This window comes from Numida meleagris, chromosome 3, assembly GCF_002078875.1.
Source record: "Numida meleagris isolate 19003 breed g44 Domestic line chromosome 3, NumMel1.0, whole genome shotgun sequence".
In the NCBI taxonomy this organism is placed as follows: Eukaryota; Metazoa; Chordata; class Aves; order Galliformes; family Numididae; genus Numida; species Numida meleagris.
Window position 1 is genome coordinate 1,934,997 of NC_034411.1, and position 8,216 is coordinate 1,943,212.

The following is an 8,216-nucleotide window of genomic DNA, read 5'->3' on the forward strand; positions in this document are numbered from 1 at the left end:
ACATGTGCCTTAACATATCTTCCAGGAGGATCTGCCCCAGGCACAAAGGTGAAGCTCACCAGCCTGTAGTTCCCTCGGTCTTCCTTTCTCCCTTTCTTATAAATGGGAGTGATATTTCTCTTTTTCCAGTCACTGAGGACTTTGTCTGACAGTCACAACTTTTCAAATCTGATGGAGAGCAGTTGGGCAACCATATCAGCCAGCTCCTTCAAGATCCTGGAATGCATGCTATCGGGCCCCATGGACTTATACACATTCAGCCTCATAATGCAGTCTCAGACTTGCTCTTTTCTTACAGTGAGAGGGGTTTTACTCCCCCAGCTCCCATGTAGAGATTCAGAGATGCAAGGTTCAGGAATATGAGAGACACAAGAAGCCTAGCTGCCAGTGAAGACTGAGACAAGGAACTCCTTTTGTACCTCACCCTTCTCCATGTTGTAGCTACTTTTCTCATTTACGAGAGGGGGCATGCTCTCTTTGGCCCATCTCTTCAGATGTTCATTCTCTAATTCATGTCAGAAAAATCAGCCAAGCGATTTCAAGCCAACTGTTTGTACTGATAGAGATAAGCCGGCTGCTTTTGTGTGAACAGGGTGAGAGCTGAAGCCCATGTGCCTCCCAGCTCTTCCCACTGCCACTGCAGGATCAGCAGCTATGGCAAGCGCTTCCTTGGCCAACAGAGAGGGAGCCAGAAACAGACTCCTCTGTCACCACGTTATGGGAAGACATTGACTCTCTCTTAGTTGTTCCTAAGAAAGAATAGAATGAGCAACATGGAAGCAGGGCACTTTTGCAACTATATTTGTACTTCCACAAAGGTTTATATCTGTTTAATTATTTGGAGAAAACAAAAAATCACACTACTAAGTTCTAGTTTAAATTTTTGTGCTCCTTCACGTATCTAGAAAAACACCAGCTTAAATAAACATTTTAGAGACGAGTAAGCTAACAAAACAAAAACTTACTTGACAATCCTGCCTATTTTATGCTGTAGTCAATTAGGAATCACAATTTCCTTAAATCTTCAATTTCACTCAAACTTTTGTGGGATATGTAAGTGGGATTCTATGTAAGTATTCAGTATTACGTGCACAGAGACCAAAAGGGTATCCATGTACTGTTCTACTTAAAATTCTGCATTATTTTAATTATGAATGATTCTATTTATGAAATCTGTCATGAGTTGCATGCTGCTGCTTCTACTTCTTAAATTGACTACTGTAGTTCTGATAAGGATTCAATTGAAATCAGGCCATTGCTTCAGGTTATCTAGATGTTTCACATACCATGTTAAGTCATTGCTTATGTGAGCTCAAGTTACCATATGATACATAGCAATCCTATTAATACATATCCCTGCATCATAATATCTAGTACCTACAATCCAAAGCCATACTTTACATCTGCAAATGCAAGCAACAAAAGCCAGAGACAAACATTACTCAAGCAGGTCATTCTTATCTGTTTTTATAAATACCCTTTATGAAAGATCATGTTTTGGAAAGCCGGACTACAGAAGCAAACATTCAGATATATCAGAATGTTACTGACATAGAAAATGTCTTTCTCCAATATCAGCAAAAGGTTTAAGGCAAAGATTCAGGAATATAATTCAGAAGCCTGATATGGGGAAGCAGCTGTATAGCAACTGACAAGAATATTCAATTAATCACAGCTTTCGTACAGTCTTTTTTCTTTTTTTTCCCCATCACCTTCCACTGTCTAAGTGGCTGAAAAGAAAAGGCTTGATCGTTTTGGAATCGACAAGGATGAATATCCCAGAATGTTCTGGGTAATCATTGACTGAAAGGGAGCAACTTCTTAGATCACACAGAATCAACCCTAGATTTATCTGTCGCTGAATGCAGTAGATTTGAAATCGTATTGAAGGCAGCAGTCAGTAGACTCAAATATATAGAGGAAGGAGAAGAAACATGGGACAATAAAAAAAGATGACAGACCTAATCTCTAATCTAATCCAGAAGTGACACTAGCAGAAGTCAAAGTCACATCTGACTAAATCTGAAACTCTTCCATCAATAACATCAAAAGAGCAGTAACATAACCATTACTGAAAAGTGCAGGAGAATAATAAGACTGAGACATCGTAAATTTAAGCCCACACACCACTGGTGTGCTAAATTCAAAGCTAGTATCTCCATTCTTCCTACTTGGTATATTTTTTGAGCCAGAACAGTATATCCAAATCCTGCAGTGTCTGAACTTTTTTTTGTTTGACTGTAAAAGAGAATCTTCAGTTCATGCCCGGAGTTTTAACCAAGGCGGTGAAACATACCCAAGTTAGAATCTCAAATAACAGTCAAGAAATGAAAACTCTCTCACCCACCTTTGGATGTCAGTGCCAAAACAGAACAATGGCAGATAAAAAGTCAGCGTCAGCTGCTCTGCTGAAAGCATTATCACAGATAAAATGGGAAAGCGGCGAATAGCGAAGAGTAGGATTTGGAGCTACTGAAGGGAAAGAAGTGAAAAATAAAGAAAATGAAAGGGAGGGAAACACATATATATATTAGCCCTAAAACAGGGCACGTGTCCCTACAGAGCAATGATGTAGTGAGGCTGTAAATGTACAGGAAATGGGATTATCAGTAAAACAGTGAGATCATTAGGACAGTTAGAGTCTTTGTGAACACCTTCCACTGACATCCACTGCAGTGCCGCTGTGGACTGAAGGAAGCACAGTTTTACACTTGCACGTTAGCCTACAGGTCAAAACAAAAAGTACGGCGATGCATTCTGCACTGACTTACTTTTAATGTGCCAACTTAGACAGATATCTGTGTTACTAAATCCACGAAAATCTGAGGAACAAAGTTAAACAGATGCCATCTTAGGCAAGAAAGAATTACGCCTGTGTTTTGAAGTTTTAACTATCTGAGGTTTGTCATCTGGTGAAAATTTTGACATACTTTTCTGCTAATGAAACTTGCAAGAGGAATGAGTTCCTGCGCATCACACAGATTCCATTATGCTCCACCTCTGAGAGGCCTGTACATGCTCAGACTGAAGGAGGAATGTTTCATATCTGCATAGCTTAATAGAAGAACTCAGGAAACTCTGGAACAACTTGAATCAATTAAGGAAGTAGGCTGATACGGACTTTTGAAAGTTGCCTTTCTTTGAAAGTTTAATTGTGTTTCTTGGAAAACACATCAAGAAAAATAGAACTCACTTTAATGTAGCTTCTTTCTGTTTTTGTTGTTGGAGTTTAAGCCTAAGAAGTACTGGCAAAAACAGAAGGCTGATCTCAGCAGTCAAAAAACTCAGAGAGGTGGGAGAAAAGTACAGGAAGGGTTGAAATGCAGGAGTGGAGGGCAGTATTTGAAAAGCACACAGGAAAAGCAGAAGTTTAAAACTGTTTACAACCTAACAGGAGAGAGGGAGACATAAAGCAAGTAGTTCAAAAGGTAGAGAGTGACTCTGAAAACTTTTCTAGTGCTCCGGTAACAGCTGAAACTGCAGGTAACTATTTAACAACTAAATCACAATTTACAGCTGTAGGGCGTCAAACATACACCAAGGCTGTCTTTCTCTGGGGAGTGCTCTGCCTTAGGTTGACAGTGATGGGTACTCTGGCACTCACCATGCTCTCCCTTTACACAAACCTTGTTCAGCCCTGCAGAAGTTGCCATGTAAGGCCTCTGGCTGACAGTTGATCGGCAACCCTCTCCTGTGCTGCCTGTGCTCAGGAATTTGGAGGAAAACAGTGAAATGCAAGCTTTTTGGAAATTCTTCTCAGCAGACAGATATCCATCAGCAAGTCCACCCGCCTTCATGCACAAGTGCAGTAATCTCCATTTTCTTCCTCATCATTCTGTATTCTGGTATATTCTTACTAAGGCAACTCAGCATATTGCCCTGACATGTCCACATGGCCCCATCCTTCTGTTAACTGTTTCATTTTCCTTGCACTGCATCATCTTTTCTGACAATTTCCACAGCACCGCTCAAGTGCACAGCATGGCACCAGCAGAGATAAGCTGTATCAGGATGGGTACCTATTATAAGAGAGTTTTATGGCTGGAGAGTTCTATAAACAGAATATGTCATAGTTATTACAGAGCCAGACTCTATAAGGGGTGAAGTTGAAACCACTGACTGCCTGATTACATCCCTCATCAGGGATAACTTCTCTTGGAAATAACAGTCCAGTATCTTTCTACAGATAGTTCATTTGCAAAACAGGGCTTTGAATTTGATCTCTGAAAGGCGGCAATCAGCAACAGAGCATGAATCTAAATGTTGTTTAGATTTTACATCTTCCTTTATAATCAGAGACCACAACTGCTGCACTTTGAGAAAACTTGCCTGCTTTTCACTTCCCATTTCCAAACAGGTGTACCTGTCACTTAAAGAATGTTAATGAAGATGGATTTATTGTGATTTCAGAGTACTTTTTGTCTAAGCTTGATAAATTTATCACAGACAGCCTCAACAATACATAACGAGTTATAACTGCACTTTTCTGCAAGTCTTCACAGTTAGTTTTCTATTTGTGAAAAGAAATGGAAAAAGAAATATTGTGCCCCTTCTAATGCAGAGGTAGATGTAATGAATGGCTTTGGCAAACAGTTGTCAAAATATGTTAACTCACATCTACTTATCTTTTCCTTCCCCCAGAATAGTTTTTGGGCTCATGGTAATTCACTTCCCTATTGTGTCTACTGATACAGCATAGTGAATCCTGCATATCTAGATAAAAGAAACAATTTAATTCAAGTTGCAATTCAATTATCTTCGTTTTTCACACTGCTGGCTTGGGAGATCCCCACTGCAGATTAAAATCCACAAAGAGCTCTTCTTCTTTGTGTTCCCATTGGAGAATGGCACTCTCACCAGAAATCTGGTAGTCAAGCACTGGAACAGAAGCCTTCTCAGTTCTGGAACAAGCTACCAACACATACTGCTCACTCTTCTTACAAAGGGAACAATCGTCGTATCCCGCAACTCTTCTTGTCATCCTCTCTTTGGGTGGACACTGAAGCACTTATATGCTTCATATCCACACCTTGGAATTGACTTCAGTATCTTTTAAGCTTCACCTGTACTATCAGGAAATATCTATAAAACTCTTGCAAAACTGAGCAACCCTGCTTACTTCCAGGCTGTACAGAGAGTGACAATTTGCTGCAGCTTTCAGTTGTCCTATTAATGCGAATATCCCCAGGGTAGACCTAAAGACACTGCCTACTATTATCTTCAAAACATGGGAAGTTATTTACTAAACCCTACGTGAATTTTATCTTTTAGTTGGTCAGCTTCAAGATTTAAAAGGTTAAGAAATAGCAAGATGAAGATCACCAGAGATTGCTTGAGTTTGACCCTTTGGGGCATATTGAAACAAGTCTTTAATTACATGACCATATACTACTATCCTCCCACCTTCAGATTCCTTTTTTCTCCATGAGCTGTGGAAATGAAGTATGACTTAACATTGAAAAAGCTTATAAGCTTTAGCTTCTTGTCCTTTCATATGATTAAGGCCCTGAAAACAGGATAATATCTTGAATTTGCCACAGAATGACTGTAAAGTTAGACAGCTGGCAATCACAGGACAACAGAATTGAAGTCTGTTATAGTTTTGTTGTTTTTTTTTTTACAAAATGATCACTGTATGTGTTTTACATGTGCGGAGGAAGGCATCAAGTGGGAACAATGATAAGGAGAACTAACAGATAATCATTTGATTAAAGCTTGTGACATACTCTTTACTAACAAGAAGCCTGGATTAAAGTTCTCCAGGCAGTCTGGACTTTGACTTTTTCTACCTTCTGAAGCCTTTAAAGCTCTTTTTTTAATTAAATAAAAATAAAAAATAATTGCTTTCAACTTTCGGGCACATGTGATATTAATGTTATACAGAACAGCAAGGTTAATTGATTTGTGAAATATAAAATGGAGTAAGAGTCAAAGACCGGGCAAGAGTACACAAAAAGAAAAAGATGCCACATTGCTGGTAGGTCACCAGAGAAACTATAAAGCATTCCTCAACATTAGACAAAAGAATAGAGCAACACTGCATCCACAAAAGCAAAATTGAAATGACAAAGTATCCCACAAATTAAACTGCAAGGAGACTAAGGAGAAAGAACACATGGTTAAAATAAACAGTAGCACAGAAGCCACTGCTCTGCCTAAGGAAATTGAGAACACTTGGGAAAAATCCATCCTCAGAGAGATTCTCCAAAGCCCTCTGATTTTGCAATGTTCTGCATTGAGACACCCAAAGGCAGGCAATTGCCTGTTGCAGGGCCCCACTCCAGGACACGAGCTGTTCCATGAGGGCTGAGAGGCACCTACCTAAACAGAGAAGGCTCTAGAACCAGTCTCTTAAGGCACGAAACGTGTAGGAACTGGTAGCATGTCAGTATCTTGTCAGCCTTCACAAGGATGGTCCCCTGCACTCAATGGCATCAAGCAAGAGTTTCTTTCCACCATCAGGAATTCCCAAACACTTTCTTGGAAACAAAGAAAGGGAAAGTTCCTGCAGTAATCATCTACCTACCTGTTAGAGTCCTCACCTCAGAAATTCGTGTTCCCGTTCTGCCTAATTTGAGTGGGTACACATGAATTTCAGCCCTCTGCATCTCAGTTTAACACCTTAATCACCAGAGCATTTAGTGTTTTGGACACGTCTCCCCGCTTCCCCTTTTAAGCCCTATTTTCACTTTATATAAATAAACTGAATTCTGAATTAGAGAAGAGCATGACTGAGCCAGCAGAGGGGCCTGTGCTCGTTAAAATTTAAGTCCCTGAAAGATGTAGAGAGTAGATCAGCCATGCTTTTTTAGAGCATATCTGGAGACATCACTAGTCATATACATAAACTGGGGGAAAAACAACAACAACAAACAAACAAACAAATAACAAAAACCGTGACACATCTTTGATATTGCTAAGGTGTTTCTGCAACACCTGGATGTCTTCCAGGCATGCTACACCTGAAAACAAATGAAATAATCTAGGCAATACAGCACCTGCTTTACCAAATACCCTTCACACAGAGAAATAATGAGAGCCCAAAAATGAATGCTGGAGAAAGCATCAGTGCCCACAGGCTGGATAAGCAGCATACAGGCTACTGAAAAATGAGGTAAACTGCATCTTTGCATACACAGATTTTGTAAAGCCACTGAAAAGCTTTGATCAAGAAATACTACCTAACTTGGCAGAAGAAAATTGTCTCTGTAATTACTGAGAAAGATTGATATAGGTTACTGTAGGACACGTTACCTCACCACACGATGAACATCAGCAGATGGATGCGGGTGGCTAAGAATGATGTGCACGATCTGATCTGCCACAGAGGAACATTAATGACATCAGCAAAAACAACCAATGGGAGTTCCAAGATTCAGAATCACATTTGATGATATTCTGGAATGTAGGCACAGGAAACAGCATAGCAGAAGCAGTGGCAGAGCACTGCTGTATCTTCAGCTGATGGCAAGAAAGCACCAAAGTAAAGGTAAACAAGGTGAAGCTGGAAACAGCTGTAAAACCACACACAGGACATCCCCATTCTCACTACAGGAGGTGCAAGCTGAATCTGAAAAGCAACTCAGAAGAGCTGCTAAAAATCCAGCTAGGATCAGATGTTGTTAGTGCTTCTTAACATTTCTGTTGAGCTCTCAGATGCAAACAAACTACTGGTACAAACAGTAGACAAAGTTGTGATACAGACATCATGAATTCAGCACAGCCTTCCTAAGAAGCTGGTGAGCACAGCCTCCAATACAGCCACAGGAATGGGGATGTTCAATGTCACGAGAGAAGGAGGTGTTCAGTGAAGTAGGATGTAGGCTTTCTTTCTTTAGAGTTTAAAAGTCAGCACTGACATCAGAAAAAAAAAAACATGCACCCAAACCAAACAGGTAACTCCTGCAGCACAGTGCGAATGTGAAAGTCTGGCTACTTATTGTGCAGGAGTGGAAGAAGGATCCAGAAGTCACAAAACTGCGCTGTTAGAAGCTTGCAACCTGTGCTCAGCCAGAGCTTGCATGCACAGTCATGGCTGGTCAGTACAATTCGACTCCAGTTCAATGTACAAGTGCTCATTTTCCATCACCATTGATTAAGCGATTAAAGAGAAATAGGTGCTCTCCCCACTAGGAGATGCAGCCCAGAATATTTCATCACGTACTACAAAAATTGCTATGTTATAGCTTTAAAATACAGGTGATTAAAAAAAAAAA

The 8,216-nt window shown here is 40.2% G+C and overlaps 1 long non-coding RNA gene across 1 annotated transcript in view; it reads right to left on the reverse strand.

Moving 5' to 3' along the window:
• Positions 1–7,315, reverse strand: part of LOC110396455 — a 29,718-nt gene extending 22,403 nt beyond the window's left edge. The window contains exon 1 of the long non-coding RNA XR_002436975.1: positions 7,255–7,315. This is a non-coding gene — a long non-coding RNA (uncharacterized LOC110396455). The remainder of the gene's footprint in view (positions 1–7,254) is intronic.